The following is a 23,365-nucleotide window of genomic DNA, read 5'->3' on the forward strand; positions in this document are numbered from 1 at the left end:
CCTGAAATCGCTCCTGGGGGGCTGTGAAACCCCCCGGGGGGTCCAAGCTTAGAGGGGAGCCCCAAACCTGGCAAGGGGCAGGGCTTAGACCCAGGAGGCGGGCTCTAGACCTGAAAGGGGTGTGGCTAGAGCCAGCCCCCCTCCCCAAGCCAACTCGTGGGGAGGATCTCCGGGTCCTGTTTAGGGTTGAGGGGGTAAAAATCTTAGGCGGGGGAGGGACTGGGGGGTGCGGGGGAGGGACTGGAGGAACGCAGGCATTCAGGGGGGATGAGTGGGGGTGGGGGAGCAGTACCTCTTGTAGTAGATAGATATCAGTGCGCCCACACGAGGTCCCAGATTTCCATACCACCTTCTGCCACTTCCAGCCCGGTCCCAGGACAGGGCAGTCCTGCCAGCCCTCTGCCACGCTGCCCGGGGGAGCTACTGCGGAGGGGATGAGCAGCTCCCCAAAACCCCCCAAAACACCTACTCCCGCCCACCCAAAGCTACTGCGAGGGATGCAGGCAGCGCCCGAAGCCACACCGCCTGCCCGCAGGCCCGCCCCGAGCACCCCCAGCCACGCCCCCACCTCGTAACCCCGCCCCAAACACCCAAAGTCACGCCCCCCCACCCCAAAGACCCGTACTCCCGCTCCACGCAGGTGGCGCTGAAGCCCTGCCCCCTTTCCCCACACCACGCCCCCAAACTCCGCCAGGCGCGCGGCCAGCGCGGCTCCTCCTCCCCACCAGTCCCCCACAAAATATTGCCCCTCCGCCACGCCAACCCCCGCCAACTGCCCGCACCCACATGGATTCCCCCAGCCGCCCCTCCCCCGCCCCGGTCACGCGTGAACTTCACCTCCCCCTCACTAACTACCCTCTCCCCCCCCACATCCACCCCCAAACTGCCCCTTTCCCCTCACAAACACCACCCCCCCTACCCAACTGCCCCTTCCCTCACACACATGGACTCTTAAACAGCCCCCTCGCCCCTCGGACACCCCCAAACTGTCCCTCCCTCACACGAACACCCTCCACAAACTGCCCCTGACCCACAAAAACACCCCGCCCAGGGGCCTGCATCCTGCCCCAGGCCCACTCCCCGGCCCCCTAATGCACACAGCTCCCCCCGACGCCACTGCCCAGCCCCTCTAGGGCACACAGCCCTCACGCCCCCCCAGCCCCACTCCCCAGATGCTCACAGCCCCTCCCCTGCCTGGAGCCCCCCAGTACCGCTCCCCGGGGCCTGCAGGACCGCCCCCCGCCCCACTGAAATACCCTCCGCAGCCAATCACTTCGTGGGGCGGGGAGCGAGAGAGCGGCTCTGCGGTGTGAAGCTCCCTGCCGAGTTCAACCACAACCGTCAGTTCCCCCTGCACCGATTTCCGTGAATGCAGTTTCTGAGGTTTTAAACTGACGTCGAAGTGAGGCCCAGCAGCGGCCCCCCGGCCAACCTCCCCCCGAGTTTTACTACATGACGTCATACGGTCTGGAACATCCCCTGGGTCAGGTGGGCTCAGCTCTCCCAGCGGTGCCCCCTCCCAAACCCCCGCGCACCCCCGGGCTGCTCGCCGGCAGGGCGGGGCGAGGAGCAGAACAGCCCCCGGCGCTGCGCAGGCGCTGCTCAGCAGGAACTGACGGAGCCCTGCGTCATCAACGCCCTTTGCAGCACACACCCAAAACGCAGGAGGAGGGAGAGTGGGGCGGGAGTGGGGTGCAGGGGAAAGCCTCGCGGGGGAGAGGGGGGCAGGCGTGGGGAGCGGCATGCTCGGGGATGACCTACGCCGGGGGCTCCACCCGGGACAATGCACACAGATAACTCACCTGGGACAAACCGCAACCGATGATCCGCTCCGGGTAACTGACCCTCACGGGATAATCCACACCGGATAACCCCCAGCGATGCCCCTCAAACCGCTGGTGTCTCACCCCAAATTGGGAGGTTTTTTGCCTTTCCATAGTATGAGAATTGGGGTTTTTTTCTTTTCCAAAATATTCAACTTGGAGGTTTTTCGGCGCTTTTCCGCAACATAAAAATTGGTGATTTTTTGCTTTTAGTTTTGTGCATGAAAATGAGGACTTTTTTTTTTGCTTTCCGGCTGCACAAGGGAGCTTTCCGGCTGCACAAGGGAGCAAATCCAGGTGGATTTGGCTTTCCCGGGAGCTCCAAGTTGGGTATTTTTCCCCCAAAATTGTGATTTGTTTTTTGTTCCCCCACCCCCGGACCCACCCTTGCAGACCCTGATTCAGGGGTTTGGGGGTATTTTTATGCCACAGTGTCAGGTCCCGCTCTGGGCGTGCACAGCCCCGCAGGGGAAAGTCCCCATTGGGGGAACTGGCCCCAAATCAGGATGGGAAAAGGCGGTAAAGGCGAAGGGGAAAGGGGCAGCTTTTGAAAGCGCTTTTATATCTTCAATGAGAGGTATTGGGGGGGGGGGGGGGGGCAGCAGGTGGTGTCAATTCTTTACATCCTTTCTATAAACAGGGTTTCTTTGCATGTTAAAAACCTTATCTATCATAGACATTTACACTTACGTATCTATTTACACATACATATACATGTATTTAGGGAACACATTTATGTCTCACTTCCCCCCCCCCCCCCCCCCGTTTCCCACTTACTACATGCAATACCTATTCAGACTATATATCTGTTTAGACTTATGTATTTTGACACTTAAATATCTTTATAGACTTCTCTATTTACACTTACATATATTTACACCTGTGTCTTTATAGACTTAGATATCCGTTTACACTTGTATCTATTTAGACTTAGATATCTATTTACATTTATATATAACTTCTTATATCACATATAATATCTATTTAGACTTACTATGTAACAGGTAGTAAGTGTAGATAGCTCTATCCGTTCAGACTTTTTTCTATTTTAAATTCCTTCATATACAAAATATATCATCCTTTTTGCATTTTAAAGTCCTTTGTTTTTTAATTTATATGTACGCGAGTTATTTTTGTATTTTAAAACCCTATATACGTCTACTTAGAATTTTTTTATACGCTAAAATCCTTTATACAACATAGTAGATATAGGTTCTTATTTTGAAATTCTTTTCTGTATATAAATGAATATTATTTTTCAATATACATAAAAATCAGAGATTTTTCTCTATTTCAACGCCTCACACACATATTTACAGTTTTAAATTTTTTTTTTAAACGCCCCCACCCCCCCCCATTAATTTTCAGGCATTTTTGGGCTGTGACCCCCTTTCGGGGGGGGGGGGGGGGGGGACACGACACCCCCCCATAACCCCTCCATTCCCCACTCACCTGCTCCTCCACGGCATCATCACCCCCCCGGTGATGTTGGGGTGCCCCAAATGACATCATCACCCCCCCAGGCCCCCCAACCCCCCCTTTTTATTCAGCCCCAAAAAAGGCACAAAATGAGGGGAACGGCCCCAACCGGCAGCTCGTTACTTTAATAATGCCATTTACGGATGTACGCACGCACCCCCGCCAAAAAGGGGGGCTCTGCTAGATAGATAAAGGAGGGGCGGCCCCCCAAACGGTTGCAGCCCCCCCCAGCCCCTGTCCCGCAGGCTGGCAGCTGGCCCCTTACCCTCAGCACGCCTAACGACCGGCAGGCAAACCTGGGCCGGGGGTCTCTCTTGAGCACCACGGGACGCTTACAGCGAGGCATCTGAAAAACAAAAATCCCAACTGGCATTTCAGCATATTAAAAAAACAGCACCGAAGGCAGCAGAGGAATTCGGTCAGGATAAGGGAGAGGGTAGCAGTCGAGCTAAAGGAGGGTGCCAGGCAAACGGGTCAGCTCGAAATACAACGCGGCCTTTAAAAGCTCGAGCGATTCGAACGCTTAAAATCAGCGTGAAGACTAATTGACGCGATTTTGAACACGTTCTTAGCAGAGAAGTAAACGCTCTCGCTGGTGCTGGAAAACGTCTCGTCCCTTCCTTACCGCACCGCTGCCGGGAGATAACCCCGTGAGGCTGCAGGACAAGGGCGCGCCGTAATCAGCATCTACGCTCACGGATCCACCACCACAGCTCCAGCCCTTGCGCTGCTGCTGCTGCTGCTGCTGCTGCGCATCTTGCTTGCTTGGTCAATAAAGCTGAAAGTGAAGTGTAAAACTTGGAAGAGTAAAATGAAAAAGAAAGAACAAATCTCAGCAATTCATTTTATGCTAAAAAGGTGCGTGTACGTTTACATACGTACAAGAAGACGACTTATACTATAAAAATATTTGATTTTCCTTTTGCGTTAATTGAAATCGCAGAGCTGTGAATTCATACCGTTAAATTATCTACCTCCAAAATACACAGCTATCGTTTGACCAGGGGTTTTGCGTGTGTGACATGACTAGGAGGGACGCCTGGCCAGCTGCGCCGAGACCGATGCTACCGAACTGCCGGGGAAACGCGCCATTGAAAGCGAGACAGAAATAAAGTACTTCAGAGCACTCTGTCAAAAGATCGGGAAAAAAACCCGTAACGTTCAGTTGCCTCTCTTTTTAAACGTTTAGAGCAACTACCCAACTGCTTAAGTACACCTAATAAATTATACGCTACAGCTGTTTGGCAGTTGCAGTTTAAACAATGCAAGTCAGTTTGGAAATTATACAATTTTAACTTTCTTTTTTAAATTTCATTTACGATAGAAAAATCAGTGAGATACGAGATCTCCCACATGGTTTTACATTTTTGGGGGCGGGGGGGAGGGGGGGGGCAGGCGGTGGGGAATATCAAATCCCCGGTGCTGCAATACATAAGGCTACCAAAAAGGATTGGCAGATTTGCTACTGCTGTTGGCTGTACCCAAGCATGCGGAGGAACGCGTTTTTACGGCATCTCGACTGTTACACCGGAGAACCAAAGACCAGCGATACATCGACTACTGGAAGGCGTGCTGCGCTTGGGTCTTTGCAAGGAAATCGACTTCCTACTTTTTTTTTTCCAGAGAGAGTGAAAAGTCTCGTTGCGGATGACTTCTACTGCCAAGTACATCACCTCTGAAGATCCATTCTGATGGGAAGTTCATAAAAGGCAACTCCTTTGAATGAGAAAGATTTCCATTCTGGAAAATCTCTTTCCAACTGAAGTCAAAATTACACACTGTAGGTCAAGGAAAAAGGACATCATAGAAGCAGTAAAACACATCAGGACTCTCTGTCGCTAGTTACGAGGCTGCCAACGCTCCTTGGGAAAGCCTGGAAAACGCACCGAAGCGACGCCGATTTGTCCCGTTTTGTCCACGTCTCTTCTTTGACCTTGACTGCTTTTAGCACCGATGCTAGTATCTCAGTAAGGTTTTCGAGTACTACTGTAAGGTATTTTAAACACTTACTGACTGAAAAAGCATAAAGCTTTTATCGTGAAAACCACGTCTGTTTCTCCCGAACATCCAAACTCTTACAAACGGTTCCTTTCCTCTTCTAGGCCAACATTATTTTCACAGTACCCTTTAATAGTAAGCCCACAGAAACCGAAGACTGTGCTGTCAGGAAGAGAAAATAGACGGAGGGAAGCAAGCTTTGCATAGGCGTACCACGCTCCAGAACAGACCTCCTTTATTTTTAGTATTTGTGTTAAAATATTTCACGTTAAAAAATTATATAGAAGGAGAGTTGCCGCTTTCTTAATGTTAACTGTAAAGTCCATATCACAGGCGTACCTTGTACTTGCAGACCACTACGGATCCTTTCCGTCTGTCTCGTACTTTCACAGCAGAAGAAAGGGCGACCGCGGCGAAATGGTGGCCGTTGACATTCTGCTGGGGGGGGGGGTGGGGGGGTGGGGGGGGGACACCAAACAAACCCCCGCCCCCCCCCCCAAAAAAAAAAAAACCATTTAGCACAAAGCTTCCTTTTCTGTGAAGACTACAACTGAGTGGAGGAGAAAGTATTTTGCATCATCTTTGGTACAGCTGTTGATACAGCCCACTAGAGCTTTTGCATGTTTTAGACAACCGTGCCTTTTTTTTTGGCTCATTGGCAGCTTTAGTTTCGCTAGAACTCGCTTTCCTAGAGACACGCAGGTGACAGACGCAGATACCTACATGCATTTTCTCAAGCCTAAGTATAGCCGCGATTTCCTCACCCTATACGTCCCAAGTTGAGTGTTTTTGTTAAAGAGTACAGCAACCCATCTGTCCTCGTGAACTCGCTGCAAAAGAGGAATCCTTTTTTCCAGGCCGTTTCTCCAAACGGTCAAGATCTTTTAAAACTGCAGTTGTTTTAAAACTAGCCATTTGGAACACATTGCCAAACAATGTTTGGCAGTAAGACTTTGATGTGTTTGACACACACAAATTTGGGGTAACTCGCTACTTGCTTCCTGTTGTTGTGGTGGTTGTTCTTCCTTCAGAAATTCTACTTGTAGCCAAGTTATTCGCTACTGGTTCAAGCATTTACCTTCCAGGTATTACCAGCACATTTACACAGGCGAGGAACTAAATTGCTCTTCTAAAACTACCCGAGTGAAAATTACAGCCATGAAAGAGGAGTGACAGAGAAGGAAAGGAGAGGTCAGGCAGCAAGAGAGCTCTGCAGGCTGCCACCAGTCAACATCGCACTCTTAAAAAAAAAAAAAAAAAAGACAAGACAAACACAAAAAAAACCCACAAAAATCAACAACAAAACAAAACCTTGACGTTGTACCTTTTTTTTCTTTTGGAGCTCGTCCCTGTCTCAGCAGATTGTCTTGTCAGAGCATGAAGTGCAGATGATCTGTATCCCGACGACACCTGCACGCGATGAGCACGTGTTCAGAAATAGTCCAGATCTGTAAGACTGGTGTCATTTTTGTGGTTTTAAGAATCATAACTCATTTTATTGACCGATGCATTTGTGAGGAAACTAAGTAACTTTTCAACGTAGCCTCTCCTTGGGGCGAAAAGTGCGTTAGGGAGTGAAAAAAAATTTATGATTCAGAGCTCGCAACCGTGACGGAGCAGCAGGGAAATTAATGAAAGTGAAGACCAACAGCAGCAACATTAAGCGACATTTGGCTTTAATTCTGATCACGTACTTAAGCGACTCTCCAAGTCTATACCTCGAGCCTATGAATGCCTAGCCCTTTTTTGGAAGGACAAACTTTTTCCCTTAAAAGTCCTAGATTGAAGACTCCACTGAACAGAATGTGGATTGAGCCACAGGACAACATGCCATCAACACTCTAATGAAAAAAAAATCAAGTAAAAATCAAGTTTAAACATCAGTTTCCATCGTGTTTCATTCATTACATTTCTAGCGGTACCTAGGTGCTCAAAAATTAACTATCCTGACACCACATGTTACTAAAAATTGAGTTATGCATAGAAAAATAAAAGGCTATTTCCAACCTGCCCATAAAATCAGTATGAACAAACAGAAGAGAAACAGTCGACCCTAAAGAAGGTAACAGGCAGCTCTTAATTTATCGTAGATGAAAGTCCATCCTTTTACCTGAAAGGAAAACATTCGTAACTACCCAGGGACCGATTCAGGAACGAGGCACGCTCTGTTAACGGCAACTGTTCATCAGCTTTTCTGCACCGGCAGCAAATTTGCCTTTTCCCTGGGTTTGACATGGAGTAGCTGCAGCGTCCTTGAACTCGCCAATGTTTCTCCCCGCTCCCCCGGCCCCCCACGTGCCATTACCTGAGCAGCAAGCGGCATCAACCACGCAGGATTTTCTTCACGTGACGCAGAAGGTGACGCTGGGAAAAGAGGAGGCACAAAACAAACCTGTTTGTCACACCCAGCCAACGGTGAAAACACAGGGAAGGATTCTGCCGTGCGGGGCCGGGCTGTGCACCCCGGGAGCTCCCGCCGGCCGGTTTCTCTCCCCTTTGCCGGGTACCGGGGAGACACCGCCGCCGCCTCGTGCTGCCGCCTGCCCCCCGGGAGAGCCGGGGAACCCCCACCTCACTTCAGCCCTCGGGAAGGGGACCGGGAGAGACCCTCCACGCAGAGAGAGGCACGCGGCCTGGATTTATTCCCCGAGGGAAGAGGCCGGGCTCCCCGCTGGCAGAAGGACAACTCGCCACCCTGCCGCTCGGAGCGCCTTGCTGGGGACAGCCCTGCCTGCGCCTGGCTGCTCTTCAGCCGTGCTGGGAGTGCAGTCCGGCCGACGGATGCTCCGGCAAATAGACACTGCAGCGAATCGCAGCTCCTGCTCGTTACAGCTGCAGGTAATTTTGCCTCCGGCTAAGACATGCCCCAGACAGCGGACACCCCGTCTCGTTCCAGCTCCTGCTTCCTACGGTTCTGGCTAACTGAAGCTCCCGCTCTGCACTGAAGCTCCTGTTGATTTCAGCTCCTTCTCCTTACAAGCTCCAGCTATTTGCAACAGCCTGGGCTTTTGACAAGGTCGTAAATCAATCGCTGTCAAAACTTGACTATTAGGATTAAATATCATAGGTGTACATTGTATAAATATTAATTAGTTTGTACGATTAGTTAGTTAATAACTATTCTAAGCAGTCGACAAGGAAGAGCTGGACTCGAAGAGGGCGTGCGGGGTCTGAAAAGCAGAGACCACCTCTTCCCCCCGGAGACCACCGCAGACGTTGAGTTTGGCCTGGTGCATGCCGGCCTCCCGCACTTCGGGGTCCAGCAGGACCAGACCCCCACCTCCGGGGGGGGGCGGTCCACACACCTGCCCAGCCCCTGCTTTCCCCTGCAGCCCCAATGCCCTCCCACCCCCCCCCCCCCCCCCCGCACAAACGGCCAAACCGGCTTCTGCTTTGGGCCCCCAAACCAGCTCACTTAGCGCCCACTTCTAAGCCCAAAAACCCAGCTGCTGCGCCTGTTCTCAAGTCCCAAAGATGCCCCCGGGGAGGACAAGCGCTTGTGTGATGCTTCTGGCAGAAACGGGGCTGAAAGGTCTGATCCCGGTGCCGGGGGAGCAGAGCAGAGCTGGCTGGGACCAGCTTTTGCTCCTGGAACAACCCCAAGTCCCTGCTCCGAGGTCTTCCCCTTGGGGCCCTGGGGTGGACCTGTCCCTCCCCTTCAAACGCTCCAGGAGTTTCGGGGGCAGAAGGCCGTTTCTAAGCCCTCTCTCCAGCAGCTCCTCCCTCGACTCGGCCCGTGAAGCCCCCAGGCTCGCTGGGGCGGGCGGCCTCCATTGCCTACAGGCTGCCCGTCTGCCTGCAGGGAGGGCTGGGGGGTCCCCGGCCCCACGGGGCGACAGCGGGGACTCGCAGGGAGGGTCTGTTTGCACACAGCGCCTCCCCCCCCACCCCGCCGGCCCCACTGCGCGGCCCCCCTAGGGCACACAGACACGCCCCCCCCCCCCCCAGCCCCGCTCCCTAGATGCTCACAGCCCCTCCCCCGCCTGGAGCCCCCCCACCCCCCCTCCCCGAAGCCTGCAGGACCGCCCCCCCCGCCACAGCCCCACTCCTCGGCTCCACACTCACGCTGCCGCCGCCGCCTCGGTGCAGACCCCGCCGCGCGCCCCGTTGAAATACTCTCCGCAGCCAATCAGCGCGCGGCTCCGCCGGACCGCCCGCGCGGGGCACGCCGGGAGTTGTAGTCCCCGTCCCGGGAGTCCGCACGCGCACGGCGCCGCGTCCAACGCGCCTGCCTGTACATCGACACCCGTACAATGGAGGTGATCGTGCACGGACCCTGGTGCAACCCTTGTGCCCCCCATGCTCGCAGCCCCTCCCCGGTGTTTGCAAGCACCTCCCAGCCCCAGCACCCCCGGTGCTCACAGCACCCGACCACACCATTTTCTAGCCCCCTGGGAGCCCCAAGCCCCACTCTCAAGTCCCGCCAGGACCCACAGCCCCACTCCCCAGCCCCACTCCCCAGCCCCCCTAGGACACACAGCCCCCCAAGCCCAATCCCCGGCTCCCCCGGGACGCACAGCCCCCCCCCAGCCCCACTCCCCGGCTCCCCCGGGACGCACAGCCCGCACAGCCCCGCTCCTCGGCCCCCCCGGGATGCATAGCCCCCCCCAGCCCCGCTCCTCGGCCCCCCCGGGGGTCTGCAGCCTCCCCCCAGACCCACTCCCCAGATGCTCACAGCCTCTCCCTGGCCTGGCGCTCCGCCAGTCCCCCTCCCCGGAGCCTGCAGGTCTCCCCTCAGCCCGCCGTGCCCGCGGCCCCTCACACTCACTCACGCCGCCGCCGCCGCCGCCGCCGCCGCCGCCGCCGCCGCCGCCGCCGCCGCCGCCGCCGCCGCCGCCGCCGCCGCCGCCGCCGCCGCCGCGTGGGTGCAGACCCCGCCGCGCGCCCCGTTGAAATAACCTCCGCAGCCAATCAGCGCGCAGCTCCTCCGGGCCGCCCGCGGGGGGCACGCCGGGAGTTGTAGTCCCCGCCCCGGAAGTACGCATGCGCACGGCGCCTTGCGCCGTGCGGGTGGCTGTGCAGGGACCCCCGCGCAACGGGGGGTCGGTGTGTGGAGACCCCCATGCAACGGGGGGGGCAGTGCAGGAGGACCCTTATGCAATTGGTTGGTGTGCAGGGGACCCTCGTGCAATGGCGGGCAGATGCGCGGGGACCCTTGTGCGATGGTGGCGATTGTGCAGGACCCTCGTGTGACAGTGGTGGTTATTTTTCTTGGCAGTACGGGAGCAAAACAGCCGGTGTCTGAAACCACTGGGGTGTTTTGGCTGCTGCTGAGCAGCCTCGAGGCCGCCTCCGGTTCCCACGTGGCTCCCATGGTGTGCGTGGACCCTCCTGCAACGGGTGCAGGTGTGCAAGGAGGGCGATCCGGGGTAGGGGTCCCTCTCTGGAGGCACCCAGCTCGAGCTGGCACCTAAGAACTAATCGAGGAGTAATGAGGAACCTTCTCTCGCACCTGATGTTAACCAGCGGGATCCCAGGGTCAGACCCTGTTACGGTGATCGGACCCTGGGGAGGTGGCAGAGGGTGCCCTGGACAAGTTGGGGGGGTTCCCTGGGGAGGAGGGGAGCCCCCACCCCCCCGACTGTGGGCACTCCCCCAAGGAGCAGAGCATGGTGCAAGACTTTAGGGGGGATGAGGGCCAACAGGACCCCGAGATGGCGGTGCCAGCTCTTCCCAGCGTCTCCCCAGGCACCTGCTGTGCTGAGGTGGGGGGTGTGTGTGTCTCAGGGCTGGGGGTGACCGTGGGGTCCAGGAGGGACCCTGGGAGTGGGGTAGGGGGACATTGGGGGACAGAGGTGTTTCTCGGGAGATTGGGGACACCATGTGGGGGGTTGAGACTGGGAGGGATGACCCTGAGGAGGTGGGGGGCACCGCGGGGAGAAGGGATCCCACCCCCCACACCTGCAGCCACCCCCAGGGGCAGCTGGGACCCCGACCCACTGGGGGACCAGGATGGGAACGATGGGGACTCACTCATGGATACTGCACAGGTAATAAAACAGTTCATGCTGCACCCTGTTGCAGGGTCTCTGGGGTGCCCTGGGCGCCGACTCCCCACCACAGCCAGCCCTTCCTGGGGGTCTCCAGGCTGCCGGGCTCCTCTGGCCCCCAGCCGGCGGGAGCTGTGTCCTCCCAGCCGCTGGCCACGCAATGGCAGCAGCGACCCACGGCCACGCAGAGACAGGGCCGGGGACAGGGCCGGGGGATGTCTGCGCTCCACCTGGGTCTGCAGGGCTCGGGCAGGGGGTACCCGGCATCCTGCAGCTGCGCTCCCACCCTGGGGACCCCAAACACCCCTGGGGCAGACGGTGTCCCCAGCGTGTCCACCTGACGGGGGGTGGCCTGTGCCCCTGCACACCCGTGTGCGTGGCGGGGGGGACGCGGGATGTGCCGCTGTCCCTGTCGCTGCTGGCAACCGGCATGGGGGGAAGGTGACAGTGAGGGTCCCCGCCAGTGGCCCGGAGCTCGTCACCGCTGGGGGGACGGGGGACAAGCAGGGCCAGCACCAAGGAGCGACGGCAGCACAGCCCACTCTCTGGGGGTCCCCGCCCCCTGTCCCCAGGGGTCCTCTCCGTCCCCGTGTTTTATTGGGGGAACACAGAGCCCAACGACCAGCCGCGGGGACAGGGGACGGGGAGCTGCCCCAGGGATGGGGACAGCACCGGGACACGCCGACACTCTTGGGGGTGCTGGCATGCGGGGGTGGGGGGGTGGGGTACCCTAACTGTTGCCGCCCGGGATGACGAATGCACCGGCATGGGGACGGCGCAGGGAGGGGCCAGAGCCGGCGCGCGACCGCCGGGCTGCAGTACCACGCTTCGGCTTCGGGGCGGCAGCAGCGAAGGCGGCGGCGGCGCGGCTGCGCACCTGAGCGGTGCCGGCGCTGCAGTACCGCGATTCGGCCACGGGGCGGCAGCAGCAGCGAGCAGCCGCCGGGCGGCGCGGGGGCGCGGGCGGCGCCGGCGCCGCAGTTCCGCGCTTTGCGCGCCCAGCGCCCGCCGGCACCGCGCACGTGGGGCAGGAGCGGCGTTTCCTTACCGGGACGAAGCAACGAACGCGGCGGCATCACCTCGCAGGCACCACGGTACGGCATTGCCGGTACCGGCGGACGGCAGCGCGGAGAAGGGGGGCGCCACCGCGCATGCGCGGCTCAAGGGCTGCAGTACCGAATTTTAGTCGCCTGGTGGCAGCAGCGAGCAAAGCAAAACCGCGCCACTGCGCATGCGCGGGTCAAGAGCTGCAGTACCGAATTCTGGTCGCTCGGTGGCAGCAGCGAGCAAAGAAAAGCGCCCCACCGCGCATGCGCGGGCCCCGACCTGCAGTGCCGAATTCTGGTCGCTCGGTGGCAGCAGCGAGCAAAGAAAGGCGCGTCACCGCGCATGCGCGGGCCCCGACCTGCAGTGCCGAATTCTGGTCGCTCGGTGGCAGCAGCGAGCAAAGCAAAACCGCGGCACTGCGCATGCGCGGGTCAAGAGCTGCAGTACCGAATTCTGGTCGCTCGGTGGCAGCAGCGAGCAAAGGAAAGCGCCCCACCGCGCATGCGCGGGTCCCGACCTGCAGTGCCGAATTCTGGTCGCTCGGTGGCAGCAGCGAGCAAATAAAAGCGCACCACTGCGCGTGCGCGGCTCTCGAGCTGCAGTGCCGAATTCTGGTCGCTCGGTGGCAGCAAGGAGCAGGAAAAAAAGCGCCCCACCGCGCATGCGCGGCCACCGACCTGATGTACCAAATTCTGGTCGTTCGGTGGCAGCAGCGAGCAAAGAAAAGCGCGTCACCGCGCATGCGCGGCCCCTGCCCTGCAGTGCCGAATTCTGGTCGCTCGGTGGCAGCAGCGAGTAAAGAAAAGCGCCCCACCGCGCATGCGCGGCCCTCGGCCTGCAGTACCCACTTTTGGTCGCTCGGTGGCAGCAGCGAGGGCAGCAACGCGCCCCACCGCGCATGCGCGGCTCAAGAGCTGCAGTACCCAATTCCGGCCGCCGGGTGCCACCGTCGCCTCACCGACCCCTTCCCGATCTCTCCGCCCAGTTTGGACCACCGAAAGACGGTAACTGCTTACTGGGGGTACTGGGCTTAGATTTCCCTGCCCTTTTCCCACTCGCGGCCCGGGCACTAATCTTCATCGCCTCTGTACCAAAAAAAGCACCCGGTGGCCCCAGCATTTCAGTCCTTTCCCTTTGGCCGCTTTACAAGGCCCGTGGTTGTTTCCGTCCGTGCCCCCCAGCCCATTACCTGCGGAGGAGAAGCAGCACGGGGAACCTGTGGAACAGGTTTCTTTCTAACCCGGAGGAAGCCCCAGGGATCGCTGTCTCGGTCTGCAGGTGACATCGGGGTTGTGGGAGTGACAGCAGCGACTCAACAGATGCTGGAGAGAGATTTTAAAAAAATAAGGCCACACGGGTGGCACCCTGAAAGCAGGGGAGGGGCAGCTACGTCCATCAGGAAACCGCGCTTCTGAGCGGACCAGGTGCGAGTGGCTGATCTGCAAACGAGCGATACGCTGGTGGTCCTGGGGCTTTGTTGCGGTGTTTGCACCTTTCCTCACCTCTGTGCTATCAGCACTCCGCTCTCCTCATCCTGCACACGCACAAGGCTTGCCACGCAAGGCTTGTCACTTGGAGGAGAGACACTGCACGACGTCACTTACCACCCTGCCCTCCAGCATGCAAAGTAATTAGAAATGAAGCAGGGAAAGCCAAGAGGCCTGCTGGTGTATTAGGCGTCCTCAGCAGATGACCGTAGAGCCCGGCAGGTTCCATCCTTGCTCTGTACAGGGCGCGTAGCTCTGCACTCCTTGCCACTCCTGCCAGCAAGCGTCACGGTTGCACTTTGCTGCCTGCAACACGCAGTACTTAGTAGGCTGGAGGGGCTGTTCTGCCAACGTGACAGGGGAGCAGCTCGGTTCCTTTAGCTGCCTAATTTGCCTCCTTGAAACAATCACTTCAACACTTGGTTTCTTTATTTTAGACCTCTCTGCATATCTCCTGGCCCGCGAGCCATTTTCAGCTAGCCACGCAGCTAAGTACGGTGCTGGTAGAAACCCAGCTGCCATCTCGCTCCGATGTCAAAAGGCTTTTGTAACTTGAACCCCCGATTGTTTTGCCATCGAGACTGCAAGGCGAGGAATACGCCTCTACTTGAACAAGCAAGACCCCTGCCAAATAGCTGAGCTGTGCGCAGTGATAGGTGGCTGCCTGTGTCCGACACCTTTTTCTGCTAAAACCAGAGCACGCTTCCCTTGTGAAGAGCCATCGGCAGTACAGAACGTACCTGAGCTCTCCTTGCACCGGCTCCCCAGAGAACGGCGTCCTAGTTCGACTGAAGCGTGCAGCAGCCTGTCGTCATCGCAGCCCCTCGCCCTCGAGCGAGTGGCTGCCTGTAGCAGCGGCGGAACCGCTGCTGCGCCGAGGGGAAAGGAATGGCTTGGCGTCAAGCTCTGCGGGCTGCCTGTGGCCCCTGCGGAGCCGACGACCTCGGCAGCCCATACAAAGGGCAAAGCTAACCACCTGAGAAGGAGTCACAGGGTGTAGCAGTTTCTGCCACAACCATACTTCCCAGCCTGCTGATGGAGCACAAGGCACTTGAAAGCAGCGGAAAAGAACAAGGATGGCCTAGCAAGATGGCAGGAATAACACGGACAGCCTAAAGCATTTAGCCAGGCAGGGCTTGCAACTAACCTTGAGTCAGGGTTTAATCCCAGCCGGCAACTAAGCACCACACAACCACTCACTCGCTCCCCCCTCAGTGGGATGGGGTAGAGAATTGGAAGGGCAAAAGTGAAAAAACTCCACTTGTAAGGAAAAGGGGCGGGGGGGAAACCAACAGAGAGAAAAACCCCAGACAGACAAGCGGTACAAATGAAAACAATTGCTTGCCACCAACCGACCGATGCCCAGCCAGCCGCAGCCCAGCAGCGGCCCCCCTGCCAACCTCCCCCCTAGTTTTATTACATGACATCATACGGTCTGGAATATCCCTTGGGTCAGGTGGGGTCAGCTGTCCCAGCGGTGCCCCCTCCCAAACCCTCGCGCACCCCTAGCCTGCTCGCTCAGCAGGAACTAACGCAGCCCTGCGTCATCAACGCCCTTTTCAGCACAAATCCAAAACGCAGGAGGAGGGAGAGTGGGGTGGGAGTGGGGTGCAGGGGAGCGGGAGGGGGGTGCCACAGTTTGAACGGGGGGCAACGGGCAGGTTGGCGGGGTAGGCAGCACCCCAGGGGTCCGGGGAGAGGGGTTACGGGGAGGCAGCGCGGAACACGGGGGGGTGGGGAGGAGGGAGAGGAGAGAGGAGGGCAGTGCGGGCACGAGGCAGGAGGGCAGGGGATACGGGGGGCGCGTCATGGGGAAAACCTCGCACGGGGGAAAAACCTTGCATGGGAAAGGGGGGGCGGACACTGGGAGGGGCGTGTGTGGGTAGAGACATGCGTGGGGGGACATGCGTGGGGATGACCTACACCAGGGGGTCCACCCAGGACCACCCACAGCAGATAACTCACCTGGGATAATCCGCAACAGATAATCCGTTCCCGATAACTGACCCTCACTGGATAACCCACACTGGATAACCACGAGCGATGCCCCTCAAATGGCTGGTGTTTCACCCCAAATCTTCCCCAAATTGGGGGGTTTTTTGCTTTTCTATAATATAAAAATTGGGTTTTTTTCCTTTTCCAAAACATTCCTTTTGGAGGTTTTTCAATGCTTTTTCACAACAAAAGTTGGTGATTTTTGCTTTTGGTTTTATGCGTGAAAATGGGGTTTTTTTTTTTGCTTTCCAGCTGCCCAAATCCAGGTGGATTTGGCTTTCCCAGGAGCTCCAAGTTGGGTATTTTTCCCCCTATATATATATATATATATATATTTTTAGTGAATCTATTTATGTTTCACTTATACCCCCCTATTTCCCACTTATTATATATAATACCTGTTCAGACTATGTATCCGTTGACTTATATATTTTGACACTGAATGTCTTTATAGACTTCTCTATTTACACTTACATATATTTACACCTCTATCTTTATAGACTTAGGTATCTATTTAGGCTTAGATATCTATTTACACTTATATATAATCTCTTAGATCACATATAATATCTATTTAGACTCTCTATGTAACACGTAGTAAGTGTAGATAGCGATATCTATTCAGACTTTTTTCTATTTTAAATTCCTTCATACATAAAATATATCATCCTTTTTGCATTTGAAAGTCCTTTATTTTTTAATTTATATGTACGCGAGTTATTTTTGTATTTTAAAACCCTATACACGTCTTTCGAATTTTTGTATACTCTAAAATAATACTCTAATATAATACTCTAATATAATACGGCAGATATAGGTTCTTATTTTGAAATCCTTCTATACACATAAATGAATATTATTTTTCAATATATATAACAATGAGAGATTTTTCTCTATTTCAAGGCCTCACAGATATATTTACAGTTTTTAAAATGTTTTGAACCCTCCCCTCCCCGTGAATTTTCAGGCATTTTTGGGCCGTGACCCCCTTCCTGGGGGACCCGCCCCATGTCCCCCCCATTCCCCACTCACCTGCTCCTCCACAGCATCATCACCCGCCCGGTGATGTTGGGGTGCCCCAAATGACATCATCACCCTCCCAGGCCCCCCAACCCCCCTTTTTATTCAGCCCCAAAAAAGGCACAAAGTGAGGCACAAAAAGGCACAAAAGGCACAAAAAAAGGCACAAACCGGCCACACATGACAGAAGACACAGATGTTGCCCTGAGGAAGGAGAGACACTTATTTTAGCGGTACAAGGAGGGAATTCACATGGTTCGTCCCCCACCCAACCCCCCCCCAGGCTTCACCTTGAGCTCCTGGCCGAGGTTATGGAGATGTCGCCGCTCCATCTCCAGGCCATGGAGCTGTTCCTCCTACTGCCCCAGCCGCTGCTCCTGGGCAGCTGCCGGCGCCCACAGCTTGGCCGCCTGTGCTGCCTGCCGCTGCACCGTCTCCTCCGCCAGCTTCAGCTGCGCCTGCCAGGAGGGAAACAGCAGCAGTTGCAGTGGGGGAGGTAAAAAACAGCCCCAGTAAGGGGGGAAACCAGCCCCGGATGTAGCATGGGGCAAAAACTGAACCTGGTGAGGGGGAAAAAATGAGCCCCCGTAATGGCAGGGGGAGAAAAGCAACCCCACCAGGGTGGAAAATCAGCCTTGATGGGGGAGAAAACCAGCCCTGGTTGAAGGGGCAGGGGCAAAAAACAGCCCTGGCAGGGTGGAACACCCCAAAGCCCCGGGGGGGGCTCACGGGGGACCCCAAAAGTCAAGGGGGAATAGCAGCAGTGGGGGGTGAAATTAATGGGCAGAAGAACATAGAGTGTGTCCCCAAAACTGGGAGGTCCCCAAAACCCCAGGGACCCCAAAAACCAAGGGGAAGCGGTTGGAGAAGAGGAGCAAAAACGGGAAGGGAGGAATAAAATCAACGTGGGGAAGAGATGGGGGGAATCCTTGAAACTTGGAGCAACACCAAAACCCCAGGGGGGTCCCCAAAACCCCAGGGGGGGTCGCTGCCCCCTGAGGGAAACCAGAAAGCCAAAGAGCAGCAGTGGGATGGAGGAGTGGAAACGGGGCAGCGTGGAGCATGAAATCAAGGGGGGAGGAAGTGGTCAGGGTCCCCCAAAACTGGAGGGGGAGGAGGGGGCGGCAAAACCCCAGGGGTGTCCCCCAAAAACCTGGAGGGCATCACTGACCCATGGCGGGACCCCCAAAATTCAAGGGAAAGCAGCAGGAGGCAGGAGCAGGAATGGGGCAGTAGGGGGTAAAATCAAGGAGGAGGGGAGATGGAGGGGTCGCCAAAACCTTGGGGATCAGGAGGGGATGCCAAAATCCAAGCAGAAGCAGTGGGAAGGACAAGTGGAAATGAGGCGGGGAGAAAGAAATCCATGGGGAATCCCCCAAAATCTGGGGGGGGCTCAACATACCCCAGGGGCCCCCAAAATGCCCCCATCAGGACCCAAACAGTCGGGGGGGGGCGGGGGGGGGCCTTGAAACAGGTAACAGAGATTTAGGGGCCACTGGTGGGAAGGGGGGTCTCCCTGGAAGTGAGGGGACCCCAAAATGGCCCCGGGGTGGCTCAAAATGGCGAGGGGAAAAGCTCCTGGGGAGGCCCTGAAATCGCTCCTGGGGGGCTGTGAAACCCCCCGGGGGGTCCAAGCTTAGAGGGGAGCCCCAAACCTGGCAAGGGGCAGGGCTTAGACCCAGGAGGCGGGCTCTAGACCTGAAAGGGGTGTGGCTAGAGCCAGCCCCCCTCCCCAAGCCAACTCGTGGGGAGGATCTCCGGGTCCTGTTTAGGGTTGAGGGGGTAAAAATCTTAGGCGGGGGAGGGACTGGGGGGTGCGGGGGAGGGACTGGAGGAACGCAGGCATTCAGGGGGGATGAGTGGGGGTGGGGGAGCAGTACCTCTTGTAGTAGATAGATATCAGTGCGCCCACACGAGGTCCCAGATTTCCATACCACCTTCTGCCACTTCCAGCCCGGTCCCAGGACAGGGCAGTCCTGCCAGCCCTCTGCCACGCTGCCCGGGGGAGCTACTGCGGAGGGGATGAGCAGCTCCCCAAAACCCCCCAAAACACCTACTCCCGCCCACCCAAAGCTACTGCGAGGGATGCAGGCAGCGCCCGAAGCCACACCGCCTGCCCGCAGGCCCGCCCCGAGCACCCCCAGCCACGCCCCCACCTCGTAACCCCGCCCCAAACACCCAAAGTCACGCCCCCCCACCCCAAGGACCCGTACTCCCGCTCCACGCAGGTGGCGCTGAAGCCCTGCCCCCTTTCCCCACACCACGCCCCCAAGCTCCGCCAGGCGCGCGGCCAGCGCGGCTCCTCCTCCCCACCAGTCCCCCACAAAATACTGCCCCTCCGCCACGCCAACCCCCGCCAACTGCCCGCACCCACATGGATTCCCCCAGCCGCCCCTCCCCCGCCCCGGTCACGCGTGAACTTCACCTCCCCCTCACTAACTACCCTCTCCCCCCCCACATCCACCCCCAAACTGCCCCTTTCCCCTCACAAACACCACCCCCCCTACCCAACTGCCCCTTCCCTCACACACATGGACTCTTAAACAGCCCCCTCGCCCCTCGGACACCCCCAAACTGTCCCTCCCTCACACGAACACCCTCCACAAACTGCCCCTGACCCACAAAAACACCCCGCCCAGGGGCCTGCATCCTGCCCCAGGCCCACTCCCCGGCCCCCTAATGCACACAGCTCCCCCCGGCCCCACTGCCCAGCCCCTCTAGGGCACACAGCCCTCACGCCCCCCCAGCCCCACTCCCCAGATGCTCACAGCCCCTCCCCTGCCTGGAGCCCCCCAGTACCGCTCCCCGGGGCCTGCAGGACCGCCCCCCGCCCCACTGAAATACCCTCCGCAGCCAATCACTTCGTGGGGCGGGGAGCGAGAGAGCGGCTCTGCGGTGTGAAGCTCCCTGCCGAGTTCAACCACAACCGTCAGCTCCCCCTGCACCGATTTCCGTGAATGCAGTTTCTGAGGCTTTAAACTGACGTCGAAGTGAGGCCCAGCAGCGGCCCCCCGGCCAACCTCCCCCCGAGTTTTACTACATGACGTCATACGGTCTGGAACATCCCCTGGGTCAGGTGGGCTCAGCTCTCCCAGCGGTGCCCCCTCCCAAACCCCCGCGCACCCCCGGGCTGCTCGCCGGCAGGGCGGGGCGAGGAGCAGAACAGCCCCCGGCGCTGCGCAGGCGCTGCTCAGCAGGAACTGACGGAGCCCTGCGTCATCAAGGCCGTTTGCAGCACAAACCCAAAACGCAGGAGGAGGGAGAGTGGGGCGGGAGTGGGGTGCAGGGGAAAGCCTCGCGGGGGAGAGGGGGGCAGGCGTGGGGAGCGGCATGCTCGGGGATGACCTACGCCGGGGGCTCCACCCGGGACAATGCACACAGATAACTCACCTGGGACAAACCGCAACCGATGATCCGCTCCGGGTAACTGACCCTCACGGGATAATCCACACCGGATAACCCCCAGCGATGCCCCTCAAACCGCTGGTGTCTCACCCCAAATTGGGAGGTTTTTTGCCTTTCCATAGTATGAAAATTGGGGTTTTTTTCTTTTCCAAAATATTCAACTTGGAGGTTTTTCGGCGCTTTTCCGCAACATAAAAATTGGTGATTTTTTGCTTTTAGTTTTGTGCATGAAAATGAGGACTTTTTTTTTTGCTTTCCGGCTGCACAAGGGAGCTTTCCGGCTGCACAAGGGAGCAAATCCAGGTGGATTTGGCTTTCCCGGGAGCTCCAAGTTGGGTATTTTTCCCCCAAAATTGTGATTTGTTTTTTGTTCCCCCACCCCCGGACCCACCCTTGCAGACCCTGATTCAGGGGTTTGGGGGTATTTTTATGCCACAGTGTCAGGTCCCGCTCTGGGCGTGCACAGCCCCGCAGGGGAAAGTCCCCATTGGGGGAACTGGCCCCAAATCAGGATGGGAAAAGGCGGTAAAGGCGAAGGGGAAAGGGGCAGCTTTTGAAAGTGCTTTTATATCTTCAATGAGAGGTATTGGGGGGGGGGGGGGGGGGCAGCAGGTGGTGTCAATTCTTTACATCCTTTCTATAAACAGGGTTTCTTTGCATGTTAAAAACCTTATCTATCATAGACATTTACACTTACGTATCTATTTACACATACATATACATGTATTTAGGGAACACATTTATGTCTCACTTCCCCCCCCCCCCCCCGTTTCCCACTTACTACATGCAATACCTATTCAGACTATATATCTGTTTAGACTTATGTATTTTGACACTTAAATATCTTTATAGACTTCTCTATTTACACTTACATATATTTACACCTGTGTCTTTATAGACTTAGATATCCGTTTACACTTGTATCTATTTAGACTTAGATATCTATTTACATTTATATATAACTTCTTATATCACATATAATATCTATTTAGACTTACTATGTAACAGGTAGTAAGTGTAGATAGCTCTATCCGTTCAGACTTTTTTCTATTTTAAATTCCTTCATATACAAAATATATCATCCTTTTTGCATTTTAAAGTCCTTTGTTTTTTAATTTATATGTACGCGAGTTATTTTTGTATTTTAAAACCCTATATACGTCTACTTAGAATTTTTTTATACGCTAAAATCCTTTATACAACATAGTAGATATAGGTTCTTATTTTGAAATTCTTTTCTGTATATAAATGAATATTATTTTTCAATATACATAAAAATCAGAGATTTTTCTCTATTTCAACGCCTCACACACATATTTACAGTTTTAAATTTTTTTTTTAAACGCCCCCACCCCCCCCCATTAATTTTCAGGCATTTTTGGGCTGTGACCCCCTTTCGGGGGGGGGGGGGGGGGGGGACACGACACCCCCCCATAACCCCTCCATTCCCCACTCACCTGCTCCTCCACGGCATCATCACCCCCCCGGTGATGTTGGGGTGCCCCAAATGACATCATCACCCCCCCAGGCCCCCCAACCCCCCCTTTTTATTCAGCCCCAAAAAAGGCACAAAATGAGGGGAACGGCCCCAACCGGCAGCTCGTTACTTTAATAATGCCATTTACGGATGTACGCACGCACCCCCGCCAAAAAGGGGGGCTCTGCTAGATAGATAAAGGAGGGGCGGCCCCCCAAACGGTTGCAGCCCCCCCCAGCCCCTGTCCCGCAGGCTGGCAGCTGGCCCCTTACCCTCAGCACGCCTAACGACCGGCAGGCAAACCTGGGCCGGGGGTCTCTCTTGAGCACCACGGGACGCTTACAGCGAGGCATCTGAAAAACAAAAATCCCAACTGGCATTTCAGCATATTAAAAAAACAGCACCGAAGGCAGCAGAGGAATTCGGTCAGGATAAGGGAGAGGGTAGCAGTCGAGCTAAAGGAGGGTGCCAGGCAAACGGGTCAGCTCGAAATACAACGCGGCCTTTAAAAGCTCGAGCGATTCGAACGCTTAAAATCAGCGTGAAGACTAATTGACGCGATTTTGAACACGTTCTTAGCAGAGAAGTAAACGCTCTCGCTGGTGCTGGAAAACGTCTCGTCCCTTCCTTACCGCACCGCTGCCGGGAGATAACCCCGTGAGGCTGCAGGACAAGGGCGCGCCGTAATCAGCATCTACGCTCACGGATCCACCACCACAGCTCCAGCCCTTGCGCTGCTGCTGCTGCTGCTGCTGCTGCGCATCTTGCTTGCTTGGTCAATAAAGCTGAAAGTGAAGTGTAAAACTTGGAAGAGTAAAATGAAAAAGAAAGAACAAATCTCAGCAATTCATTTTATGCTAAAAAGGTGCGTGTACGTTTACATACGTACAAGAAGACGACTTATACTATAAAAATATTTGATTTTCCTTTTGCGTTAATTGAAATCGCAGAGCTGTGAATTCATACCGTTAAATTATCTACCTCCAAAATACACAGCTATCGTTTGACCAGGGGTTTTGCGTGTGTGACATGACTAGGAGGGACGCCTGGCCAGCTGCGCCGAGACCGATGCTACCGAACTGCCGGGGAAACGCGCCATTGAAAGCGAGACAGAAATAAAGTACTTCAGAGCACTCTGTCAAAAGATCGGGAAAAAAACCCGTAACGTTCAGTTGCCTCTCTTTTTAAACGTTTAGAGCAACTACCCAACTGCTTAAGTACACCTAATAAATTATACGCTACAGCTGTTTGGCAGTTGCAGTTTAAACAATGCAAGTCAGTTTGGAAATTATACAATTTTAACTTTCTTTTTTAAATTTCATTTACGATAGAAAAATCAGTGAGATACGAGATCTCCCACATGGTTTTACATTTTTGGGGGCGGGGGGGAGGGGGGGGGCAGGCGGTGGGGAATATCAAATCCCCGGTGCTGCAATACATAAGGCTACCAAAAAGGATTGGCAGATTTGCTACTGCTGTTGGCTGTACCCAAGCATGCGGAGGAACGCGTTTTTACGGCATCTCGACTGTTACACCGGAGAACCAAAGACCAGCGATACATCGACTACTGGAAGGCGTGCTGCGCTTGGGTCTTTGCAAGGAAATCGACTTCCTACTTTTTTTTTTCCAGAGAGAGTGAAAAGT

At 55.9% G+C, this 23,365-nt stretch overlaps 2 long non-coding RNA genes across 3 annotated transcripts; both read right to left on the reverse strand.

Moving 5' to 3' along the window:
• Positions 1-3,562: 3,562 nt before the first annotated feature.
• Positions 3,563-7,675, reverse strand: LOC142076752 (uncharacterized). 2 transcript variants are annotated; one of them, XR_012671311.1, is made up of 4 exons: positions 7,606-7,675; positions 6,625-6,756; positions 5,640-5,735; positions 3,563-3,648 (listed from the first exon to the last, which is right to left on the reverse strand). It is a non-coding gene; the product is annotated as an uncharacterized LOC142076752 (long non-coding RNA). The 2 variants fall into 2 exon arrangements; XR_012671310.1 differs by lacking the exons at positions 5,640-5,735; positions 6,625-6,756; positions 7,606-7,675 and adding an exon at positions 3,928-4,625.
• A 14,313-nt stretch (positions 7,676-21,988) lies between these two features.
• Positions 21,989-23,051, reverse strand: LOC142076755 (uncharacterized). Its single transcript, XR_012671313.1, has 2 exons — positions 22,354-23,051; positions 21,989-22,074 (listed from the first exon to the last, which is right to left on the reverse strand). It is a non-coding gene; the product is annotated as an uncharacterized LOC142076755 (long non-coding RNA).
• Positions 23,052-23,365: the final 314 nt, after the last annotated feature.

The sequence above is a fragment of the Calonectris borealis genome, unplaced genomic scaffold (genome assembly GCF_964195595.1).
Source record: "Calonectris borealis unplaced genomic scaffold, bCalBor7.hap1.2 HAP1_SCAFFOLD_110, whole genome shotgun sequence".
Classification (NCBI taxonomy): domain Eukaryota; kingdom Metazoa; phylum Chordata; class Aves; order Procellariiformes; family Procellariidae; genus Calonectris; species Calonectris borealis.